Below are 13,313 nucleotides of genomic sequence, written 5' to 3'. Positions count from 1 at the left end.
CATTTTGCAGTCTTATGAAAATTATTAACCAAGGTCCATTTCACATTTATTCTTATTCACACTGTAACTTGGTGGCTTCAAAGTAAATTGATTGTAGCGTGGATATAAAAAGCAATTTACACAAGCAGTTTAAACAAAAACATTGTATTCCATTTTGCATTTTAAATTTTTTCATGACTTGGCAATTGGTGGACCATTATTACTAAATATTTTTATAGATAATCAAGTGATATAACGTTAAGCAGCTACTGAGCCATAAGTTCCATTTCTTTTAGAGTTCCTATATATTGCTAACGTCTACCTGTGGTTGAAAGTCCAATATGTTCTCTATATTCACCCCCAGCCCCAATCTCCGTGTGATAGGCTAGTCAATCAAACCTTCCAGTAACTCGCCAATTGTAAGTTTTCCCACCGAGTATATTACTTGGAAATTAGAATCAACGTCGTTAGAGACAGCAGTTATCCTTTGAACACCATGGAACATTTGAAAAGCGGCCGCCAGTAACTATCCCCCGACAGAAGATGGGCTTGAAGACTAGCAGTTGAATAAAATTGGAATATATTCATTCGTCTATTTAGAACATTGATAACGTATCTTACTATAAACGTATTAAACTCATTTTAATTTACAAGTTGTCATATAACCTCTAATGAAATTGCTGAAGTTACTCAAAACTTGCAAATCCATAAATGACATAGATTTAGTTCCAAAAGAATCAAGTACTATAGTTCTTAAAAGTTACATTAACAAGTTGTGCTGTATAACCTGATACACTGAACAATGTTATTTGACACGTTTGCGTGAAGTGAAAAAAAAAGTGCTAGGCCTTATTGTAGGAGAGTGAGCGTCATTTTCTAGTGTAATACTAACTACTTTGTCATAATATGTAGATATATTTGATGAGGTTGTTACACAGTAAGACTTGAGAGCTTCAATATAGACAAAGGAAATATGTAGCCCCTACAACGGGCAACCTCGTGTGGCCTACCAGCCCTTCTGATACGATAGGTGATCAGGCAGCAGGTGTTGCAGCATACATTGACTTTAGGTAGTTATATTATAGCATTTTGAAGAAGAAAAATAACCAAATAGGGATCTCCTGTTCAGTCATAATTATGAATAATCAGGAACTTTTTAACATCTGATGCATGATCTCAGTCACGATAGGCTATACTGTTTTATAGGTTCTAGCTTCTTTAATTGTATATACAAAATCTCTACATTTAGAATTCTGAAATTTATTGAGTTTAGGTAGGTCAGGAATAGGAATTTAAAGCATTTTCAGTAGATGGTCATAAGTTTTGATCATAGTCGATTATTAATTTACATGTATACTTTATTTTCTAGCCTAATTCTGTCTAACGAAGCAATATATTTGTAACTCGGATATCAGAACTTTCAAAATCTCTTTTAACTGCTGATCATGTATAAGATGATGAAAAGTATCCTTTCATTTTGAATCTTTTTCCTAAGTTATTTTCTTATCTAGGGTGAAATGAAAAATAGTTTCTATTTTCTCTACTAAAGAAACTGTTTTCTAATAAAAATAAAAAACTTGATTTCAGATTATTCAGTGGTCACAAGTAGCTTAGGCTTATAAAGAATGTTCTTATGAGCCAAGAATCCATGTCCCTTTTGCAAACAGTATTTGTTTCTAAGGGGCGCCGTAATTATATGCACTCAATATCAATGCGACTCTAGCTTTTGGAAACAACATTTCATGTAACTTTTGCAAAGCAGCCTTAATTTGAACAACTAAAATATCCTGTAAGAAGAGAACTCAGCTCTAGGGTCGTTTATAAATTATTATTGATTTCTTTCTTGAATAAAACATTGAGGTTCACAATTTTCATTCATTTGGTCATTTCTAACCATTTTTATATATATAAACACTTGGCTGTTGGATGTGAATTCTCATAATTTAAGCTGTAAAAAATAATGATTTTTTTCTACTATTGAACCTATCACTATGTAAAATGGCATTTTCATTAAGCGTCTTTATTTATACTTGAGATTTATTGTTATACAATTTTGCCTGGTCGTAAATTGGGTTTTCAGTGAAAGCATTTCATTGACTGTAGCCCATGATGCTTGTACGAGTATAAAGAAAGGCGATGCTGAGTTCATTTACTTAATATAACATTTCTCTTATCGTTTGCACGTGAATTTTGAGAGGAGATAAAAACAAGTTCATGTTACCTCTATATTCTATTAGTTCCTCTAAACTAAAAAAAATAAAAAGCAATTATGGTAATTAATAAATGTGTAAGTTACTGTATCCATCTGACCAACTTCTATGACCATATCCCGTAGAGTGGTTATCCCTATCAGAAACGACCTACTGTATATCAAATTTCTTTTCCGACTTAAATCTTAAACTTCATAGCAGATTAAGAAAAAATATATTGAATAGACAAATAGATATGAAAATACATTACCATATATAAATCACATTTAGTCCGTACATATCTAGGCAAAATAAGAGGGAAAAAATACGGGAAGAAGTAGTGTTTAATATTTTCTAAACCTTTTTTCTATATCTTCTTCGCTTACGTATTTATCATTTTTCACAGAACAGCAAAGTACAGTTATCATTTATAAGTAATTTGTATTGCTCTTGTATTAACATTCTAACCTTGTGAGTGTAACATTATTATTATTATTATTATTATTATTATTATTATTATTATTATTATTATTATTGTTATTATTATTATTATTATTATTATTATTATTATTATTATTATTATTATTATTATTATTAGAAAAGTTACTATTTGAAAAGCAGGATGCTAAAAGCACAAGAGCTCTATAAAGGAAAGCAAGCAGCTCCGTGTGGAAAGGAAATATAGAGATAAAATTGTACCGATTTTAACCAAACTTAGTAGTCATGTTGGGAATAACTCAAGGATGAACCTGTACCATTTTGGAAATAATCGCAATATTAAGCAAATGGCAAATATATATTTTTTTTTTTCGTCAACAACATTACGCAAAACTAGTAAACCAATTTCACCAAAACTTAGTGGACATGTGGGTATGACCCAAGGATAAATTCATTAGATTTGAAGAAAATATATCAAAGTACAAGAACCCAGTGAAGTTGAGAGCAAAATAAGACTCTAAGGTGTGACGAGGGCATGCTCTTTATTGAGTGCCCCTCTAATTATTACTGTATTCGGCAAGTAATTGCACAATAGTCATTTTTAATATTAACTAAAATATAAGTAAAAGTCCCTTTCCTTACTATTCAATCATAAAATAATAACTTAAACATAATCTTTGGGTTAAATCCATGGTCTAAAAGGTGTTCGAAGATCGGTAATCAAAGTTTAAATGTAGAGAAGTGTTATTGTTGAGTTTATTAGTGACGCGTTTCAAGCAGCAAAGGACATCTGCTCATGTTCTGACTTATGTATTAAATGATGAATAGATGGTTATGAGTATTACATATATATATACATATATATATATATATGTATATATATATATATATATATATATATATATATATATATATATATATATATATATATGCAATACTCATAACCTTCGGTTCAGTCATAATTATGAATAATTAGGAATTTTTTAACATCCTAGGCATGATTACAGTCACAATAGGCTGAACTGTTTTAAAGGATCTAGCTTCTTTGATTGTATATACAAAATCTGTCCATTTAGAATTCTGAGATTTATTGATTTTAGGTAGGTCAAGAATAGGAATTTAAAGCATTTTCAGTAGATGGTTATAAGTTTTGATCATAGTCAATTACTGATTTATATGTATACTTTATTTTCTACCCTAATATATATGCATGTTCAGTAGGGATGAGGGCTTTTTCTTATAAAGTGAGTGTGCAGCAAGGGCAAAGGTTGCAGCAGCGCTAGATTATCTGTGCAGGATTTTGTGGTTTGAGGGGCGATACTCTGACAGCAGGTGGCCAGGAGAAACATTTCCTGCGTAGTATTGAGTGTTGGTTTCTTCTGCTGTATGAGGAGGGCCTTAAGGAAATGTAGGAGCGTGCTATTGGGAACGCTGCCAATGATTATCGTATGATTGCTAATGTAGTCCCTTGATACGCTGTCACCGTGGGTATGTAGATGTATTTCTATGGTACCCAGCTGAACGTGACGTGGAAAGATACATTGTGGTCATACCAATGTATCTGCCAGGGCATTCTTGGGAGGAATATTGGTATCGATATACTATGTTAGTTTTTTATGGCTCCCCTGCACATTGGAGTCCGGATTATATCTTAGGATCGGATTCTTAGTTTTAGCTGATTGATGATAAAGAGTTTGACGATGGTGTTTTCTTGTGTTGCTGGCACACAGTTTCCAATAGTATTTTGAATTACTTTTTCATCTTCACTGTCTTAAGTTTGTTATGCATAAAACTTTTGTAGCATAAGTTCATGCTGGTTGTTTCCGTAGGTGCAGGTGGGTCTTCTTCATACCATTTATCAAGCACCTTGATTTTTTGGCTAACCAGCTTATTTAGGTATCCATGTTAATGAGGACCTGAGTCACATAATCAAGTTCATCATGGATGGTCTTCCATGATGAGCAATGTGCTAAGGCTCTCTTAATATTCTTAACATAAGCCTTTACTATCGCACCTATAAACCTGGCCGAGCACTAACTGTCACCAATAAGGCAAAGGTCGAGATTTGTCGGTTTGACATACACGGAAGTGTTAAATCCCTGATTAGAGGTTGTTACAAGGACATTCAGGAAGGGAAGGCATCCATGTAGGCTTTGTTCGAGGATAAGACGATGGGAACTAGACCCCTCAAGTGTACATCGGAGTTCCTTGATGTCTTAGAGAAATGACGTTTTAATGAAGGTACGTGTAGCCTATCATCAATATACCTGACATAGATATTGGGTCTGTTGTTCTTTAAGAAACAACACTCTTCAACAATGCCCATATAAAATTTTGTAATAGGAACTCTGAGGGGGACTCCATGGTGATGCCATCATTCTGGATGTAAATGGCCCCAGGATATGGTAAAAGGGGCTTTTTTCTTACAAATTTCGAGGAGTACATGAAGGGTGGCCTCCGGAACGTTGATTGATGGTGTTTCAAGGACCCTGTAGACACGATCCAGCATAAGGGAGATATTCTCGTCGACAGGGACGTTGGTGAATAATGACTCAATGTCCATGGAAGCAATGACCCCGTTGTTCGAGAAGCCTCGGATGGCGGTGAGGAAATCTGCATAGAACGACATGCTTTACCTATTCTTCGCCACTTACATACTGAATAGATAAAGCGTGCCATCCTCTGCTGATTTCCTCACTGCCATCTGAGGCTCCTAGAGAGACAGGGTCTTCGCTTTCATGGACGCTGAGTCCTTCTTAACCAACGTTCCTGTCGACGTGACCATTGACCTCATGATGATGCGTGTCTGCAAGGATCCTGACACACCACCACTCAACGCTCCAGAAGCCTTCAAACTCGTTATCTTTTACCAATCAGCTAAAACTAGGAATCTGATCCTGAAAAATAATCCGCCTCCCCAGATTCAGGACAGCCTTAGAAAAATCAGAGTTGTATACCAATACTTGTGCCCTGTAGGGGAAGCCCTGGCAGCTACATCGGTATGACCAAAAAGCACCTTTCTAACAGACTGTCCTGTCACATTCAACAAGGTGCCAATAAAAGCATACTATCTACCAACCTACGGTACCAGCGTATCAAGAGACCACATTATCTATCATACATAAGTCATTGGCAGCGCCCCGAATAGCAAGCGCTTACGTATCCTGCTGGCTTAGAGACTCTCCACTAGATTGCACAGATATGCCAGGACCACTACAACCTTCGTCCTGAATAAGAAACTATCCCCTCCTGACTGGAAATGGATATATACATTCTACTCATAACATCTATTCATCAGTTCACACATAAGTCACGAGGAGACGTCCTTTATTGCTTGAAACGTATTATTAAGGAGATCAACTATAACACTTCTCTACATTTAACCTTCGATTACCGTTCTTCAAACACCCTTTAGACCACCTACCAACCAAATACATATAGCGTCCCGCCCTCTTAGTTTTTTTATAATATGAGCTTTTTGAAGATAGCAGAAAATCCGTGCATGAAGAATTCAACAAAAAATATATTTTCAAAGTCCCCATCACCAGATTTAGATGGCATTCTTTTAGAATTATATGGAAAAAACTGAAATGTAATTGGTGATGATTTTATTGAATTATTTAGGTATACAGTATAGCACAAAAGAAAGTTTTAACAAATGTGCATAAAAGTATACTAACGATATTCGAGAAACATTTACTTATTTAGTCTATGTTATAAGTCAGTACTCCTAACTTTTCCTTGATATAGGTTAACGTAAATCTGAGTTGATAATTCTTTCATTGCATCTTCAGATCTAATTTCCCTTCTATTTTTGGCCTCAAGTAGGTTAATAGCTTTCTAGATTGCATGCCTATTGCTTCTCAATATGTACTTTGATATATTCATCCACTCTGCAGGTTGTTATTCCTTGCTTGAATTTTACCTCCTTTAACTAGTTCATCAATAATAGTTTCTATATTTCTCTTTACAGACTGTATTTCAATTTATTTTGAATAGCCATTTTGATATGAAACCTCTTAAAGATATAGTACTTACTTTCTAGTATTTTTTAACATGCCATACCTCAACCTTATATCATTTTGCCTGCCATCATGTAAAACTTAATTTATACCTTTACACAGTATTCCAACCAACACAGAATAGATGGAAAATTTCTTTTTGACCTTTCAATTGCTTCCATAAATCATTTGTCTTCCTTTGCACTATAGTCTTCGAAAAGTGAACAGTTCAATTTCCAATATGAATGACCAATTTTTAAGCCAAAAATTTGGGTTTTAGAATCATAAATAAACAGGAATGGTATTAAAAAGATACTGATACTGTGTTTGTATAAGTAACATTCCTTCACATTATCTCCAGCATATATCCTATCTAATTGAGAAGCATAAAACTCCTTATTATAAAAGTATTGGGAAACTTTCAGGCACCTGTCGTGAATATCGTAAATTCAGGATCCTTGCAACCCGTTGCACTGACTCAGAAAAACTAATATTCCTGGGGTTTTATAAAGTTCCAGTAACCAACAAATATCAAATTATTTGACGTCGGTGTATAGTATGATGTACAGAAAATCATAAAAAAAAAGTTCTCGTTTTCATTTTGAAAACTAGGTCCAGTGTAAATTTACACATACCAAATCAAAGGAGTGCCGTTGTTATATTAATGTTACCTTGCATAATCTAGATTCTAGAAGTAAGATATTCGTACACATTTGAAGTGGGCACACCCAACTTCTTGTCAATAATAATCGCTGTGATTTCCTTATCATTAATGAAGGGATTCAGAATAATCTTGAAATACTTCCTTAAATACTGAGCAGCATTTATACCCTTTACATTATGTTCTTTAATAGGAATAATGTCAATTTCATTGTATTTCATAAATTTATGTAGCTCCATCTGTTTGTTTTCTGTGGATAATACATTTAATGTTAAGATTAGTTATACGTAGATATATGACAATGTAAAGGTTTGTGAATTATTACTAATATCACTACAGTAATACACAGGCAAGAACAAAAAAATATACAACAGCCATAGTTACATGTCCGTTTATACTTCTTTTTATTTCATTTCTTTATTTTTCTACAATGACCTTAGATATATTTATTTTAAATTACTTATCTATTAACAAGCTATATATTATTTTCTTATCTTTAAAACTCAATTCTTATGAACACTTTCTTCTCTAGTGACTTTCCTCATGGTTTCATGTTTTAACAAATACTTTTAATTTCTTTTCAACTTCTATACATACCTTTCCCCTTCTTTCTAAAAGTTACTATAAACTTAATAGATTAAGAGAATGGTTCTGAGGTTTAATGCTTTAAACTAAATACGATTATGAGTTTATTGAACTAATTAATCGTAAACAGGGATCAGTGTAAGGAGGAAATGTTTAATCCTCAGATTATGATTTTTATCCAATCACCTAAGGAATTTTTATGAAATTATGTATTGGTTTAGGAATATAGAATTACATGGACAATCTTATATAAATGATTTCTTACTTGACTCTACCGGGTAACATTATTGTTTGAGCTGTTTTGATAATGTTTAAGCTTCCTTACAGTTAGTTCTCCTAACGTTTTTAAAAAATCTTATTTCATTAGGTTCAAAAGTTTAGTGATAATAAACCAACATTAATTTTTTTTCCTCCGATTTCGCTTTTTTTTTTTTATTCTTACTATGATGATGATGACAAATGCCGACAATCATTACGTAAATACTGAACGTGGGACTCATCACCCTCATGTTAGCATAGTTTTAAAGTCAGAAGCCCAACATCTTTTATTTTATCTTCATTATAGGACTAAGCCTTAGTAAAATGAGTCAACCAGCGAGCCCAATCCCACCTTCACTCCCCATTTCAGTTACTGTTGTGGCGTGTAAGGATAGATTCCCATTTCCCAGAGGCCATGTACAGTAATACCGACACCGCACATTTATTCTGAGGACATCAGGAACTCCCGCATCATTCGATTTTGTAACGATTGATAAAGCCAAGGAATTCTTTCTTACCTTTTTATGTTCTCAAAATGACATACCTTATCGCTTTCAATTAGGGAGCTGTATCGTTTGCTCCATGTTAGGAACCAGATTTTACCATTTTTTTTATAATTCTTGTGACCCTATAGAGCGCTAGTTGTATATACCATTAGCCGTATTCAGAGAACGGTATAATCTTAATTGTTTATGCAACTTAAACCATATTGATATATATGGTCACACCTTAGACCAACGTAAGGTAACGTAACAAAAATTGACAAATTTTCATTTGTCGCATTCATAATACTAGTATTTTCATCAGTCCTTTAAGTTAAACGATAAACTGCATCCGTTCCCATAAACAGAAACATTTGTATAACAGTTTCTCATTAATAACAATTTGTCAAATAGCTTATATTGATTCTACATATCGCACGGATAAACAGAAAATGCCGAAAATAACAATTTATATTATTTGTTATTACGGTATCATGTTATTAGTTTTGTATCCTTAAGTGTTAAAAACGAATTACAATTCCAATGGTATTTAAGAAGGAAATAGTTCCTCTGTTTTGACGTCCTTTCACTTAGTTTTTAGCTTATGCACATACTGGTAGAGACACTTCCAAGTGGAAGAAGATATGTACCATAACCCTAAAAAAAATCTTTACATTGTCATGTATTAGAAATTGCAAGTAACACTCATTTGATCAAACACCTTGAATTCAACTCGTTTATTTTTTTTACCGTCTTTCTTCTGCGAGACAAGATCCTCAGAGGAGATGCCGCTATATGGTACTAATGTTGGGACAGTTTATTATAGGCATCGTATAATTATTTGCTGAAGTTTTGTTTATCTGTAAAGCATTAGAGAATGACAAAATTTTGTATAAGACTTATTTTTTTGGTTTCTTATAGGGTTACTTATCTCATTATACTGATTTTATTTGATTAAGATTGCCATGCATCTTTGGCATGACGTGGCCTCATACGCAGTTCACAAAGAGAGGTAAATCTTATAAGGGTTCAACATTAGTTCAGGACGTCGGACAAGCATGATGATGCAATGAGAACCAGCGCCATCGAGCAGCAATTAGACGGGAGGGTCAGGAGCTGAAAAGTCCATGAGGGTTGACAGCCACAGTTCAGTATACCTAAACCCACTCCTGTTTGGTACTCGAAAAATTTTGTTTGGCTTATACCGTCCTCATTGGCTGAGCGCAATAGAGGGAATTCCTCATTACACTAATTTTAGACCTTTCATATAAATCATTGATATCTGCTCTTGATAACGATACAACATTATCTAAGTTCCTCATAAATCTATTTTATTACCAGCTCTTTATCAGGGATCCCCCAATCTAACACCCACTTTGCTTGTTTTTACCGACAATTATAGCCTCCATATTCCTTGTTCTTTGACTTCCTAGTTAGGATCAATATCGTTTCCACAAAAGAAAAAAAAAACAATGATTTATATGAGTGAAATATAAGTTTTTCTCATCAATTTACCTCACGCTGTCTTTTCTCTTAATCTTATCTAGCGTTCATGGATGTACATATTCTCTTACAGAATCGATATTTTGAAAATGCTTTTACACCATGAAGATTTATAATTCAGATCCATGAGTTCTTTTCCTTCCAGTCATTGGACATTAAGCTCTGACAAAATTTTCCATACCATCTTTTCTCAAGGCATTGCTTTCCCTTTCGGGAAATCAGTATCCACGTCATGTACTACAGTATTTTGAGAACCTCTAGGTCACAAAGTCGTCTGGTTATTTTCATTTGCCATACATTAATCCCCGACCTTTTGACTTGGATAGTGTATCTGCTATTCCCATGCAACCTTGTGGAATTAATTGAGCCCCTGCTTGCCATAAATTCTCTCTCTCTCTCTCTCTCTCTCTCTCTCTCTCTCTCTCTCTCTCTCTCTCTCTCTCTCTCTCTCTCTCTCTCTCTCTCGCCAACATTTGGGATTACTTGTTTGTATATTTTTTTTCATTATTTCTAAATAGTTGTGATGCCCTTCTTACAATTTCCAATGCTGTACAGAAATCCGTTTATTGTGGTCAAGAGGTTCGTATTGTTGACCTTGATTTTAGTGCTGCCTTTGACCGTGTTAATCATGAGGACATTGTTTTCAAATTCAAACAGTTGGGAGTGGGTTGGCCTTTTCTTAGAATAATATTCTTAATATTTAAGTAATATACCGCAAAGAGGTGTTATTGATGATCACCATAGCGAATACAGGAATATGATATTTGGTGTTCCTCAGGGTAGTGTTCTGGGCCCATTACCTATCATACTATATGCACATGACATGTGGTTGTTGCATATGCAGATGATGCTACTCTCTTTGCATCAAATCCATCTCCTGAATGTATATCTGTGGTTGCTGATTCCCTTAATAGAGATTTAGCTAAAATTAGTGTCTGGTGCAAACTATGAGGCATGAAGATGAACCCTAACAAAACTCAAATTATGCGGCTCCTCAATATCTGGATCTCATCATTGATAATATTTCTTTAACTCTGCATGAGTCTTAAAATTTTAGATGATTCTTAACAGCAAATTTACTCTTGAAAAATACATACGGTCTGTTTCTTATTTAATTGCACAAAAAGAAATCTAATAGACTAAGTCTATTAACTTTATATTCCTTATTAATCTCTGGTACCGTCGTTCAGTTAGATCTTTTTGCATGTTGCATAATATTTTTCATGATTCGGACCAGCCTTTGCTTATAGATCTTCCCAGATAGTACCATCTTGTTCGTAATACTAAGTATGCAGTTAATTCTAATAGTAAATGCTTTCTCCATCATAAGGTTTAATACTACATAGTATTCTAAGTTTTTATCCAGCTATGATGAGACTGTGAAATGATCTTCCTTATCAGGTAGTTAAATCGGTAGAGATTCAAAAGTTCAAACTTACAGCTAATGTTTTATGTTGAACAGGCTGACATATGTCGTTTTTTATACTTTGCATATTAAAGATCTATTTTAATGTTGTTACTGTTCTTAAAGTATTACATTTTAATTGTTTATTACTTTTTTGTAGGATATTTATTTCTTTCTTTCCTTTCCTCTCTGGGCTATTTTTCATATTGGAGTCCTTGGGCTTATAGTATCCGGCTTTTTTATCTAGGGTTGTAGCTTAGCTAGTAATAATAATAATCATAATAATAATCATAATAATAAGAATGATATCCCTGTCATCCGTTTATCCCTTCGTGGTTAGGCTATACGCTTTTTCTTCTTTCATTTTACTATAAAGAATAGAATTATCAATTTGAGTATGGTGCTTGTGCGATCAATATAAACATTAAAAATGTTACATAAATAAGATCATTCCCTTTTACTTCAAAAATTCACAAAATTTTCTGCTTAAAGTTGAGAATACTCAGAATTCCAGAATTAAATGGAAATAAGTTATTCGCCAATCAGTACTTCATAAAAAGTGTTCAGTTATTATAATGCTGCAATTTTTCTCCTAGAGATACATAGGATACAAATACATTAAATCCAAAGAATGCTTGTTTACGTGTGACGTAAACATTCGATAAGGAAGCCACCCTGCTGAAGCCATACTAAATCTATAAAGAAAGCCGGGTTTAACTTGCTTTAAAGCCCAAATATCCTAGACATCCAAATAGAAAAAGTTAAAGATGATTGTTAAGGTGGGTTTTTAACCCCTGGAAGGAAACAAAATAAAAAGAGAGTTGATCCGTGTTGCTTATCTCAATGTAATTTCAAGCTAATTTCCACGCGTATTTTCCTTTTACTATCAAAATGTACGTTTATGCATCTTCATAACATGGGGTAGAATAGGAAGAGGATGTTGACCATCAAGTGATAAAGAGAAGTAATTCAAACAATCTTAAAATTAGCATAGTATATCAACTATCTACGTGTTTGTAAATATAATCTTGCTTTATATTCTTGACACGGATGTGCCAAAATCCTGACTTTAATCATATCCTTAAAATGCTATCACATCATTAGATTTGCAGTATCTGACAGACTCATATAATATAGAATATACATTTCTGGCTAGCATTATGAAAGTTAGAGATCTTAAATAAGTGGTCTAGTTAAACTGTTTACCTAAATCAATGTCCACCTTTCGGTTACAAACATCAATACTATAAAGAAAAAAAAAAGAATTTTCACAATGATGGTTTTTGCTTTGCAGTGTACAGGTTCTTATTAGATTTTAAAGAAATAAGTTCTCAGGGTAAACTTTCACGTGATGGCAACTATAAAATAAGTATTTTTCGTCTAAATTCACTTAGAGAAATACATAAAAGGGGAAAAGTAATGTAACTGAGTTAAGACACTCACAGGTGTTCTCTATTAACTAATAAATTATTCAGGATAGAATTATGTTTTTTTAAACATTCGTGAAAAGTATTTAATAACTTAATCGAGAAAAACATGTATGAATATCAAATAGACTACCCCCACAAAATCATAAGCAATATGGCATATTAAAATAGATTAAAACACTGTAAAAAATCATGCTATTTATTTACCAACTGATGAGTAAACGCAAAAAGACGTTATTAAATACATGTTGCACACACGCACATAGTAATACACAGACAGGTATATACATGCCCGCAAGTAAACAAATACACACATGCATATATATATATATATATATATATATATATGTATATATATAAATATATATATATATATATATATATA

Source organism: Palaemon carinicauda, chromosome 2, assembly GCF_036898095.1.
Source record: "Palaemon carinicauda isolate YSFRI2023 chromosome 2, ASM3689809v2, whole genome shotgun sequence".
Lineage (NCBI taxonomy): Eukaryota > Metazoa > Arthropoda > Malacostraca > Decapoda > Palaemonidae > Palaemon > Palaemon carinicauda.
Note: the sequence above shows the minus strand (reverse complement) of the source record.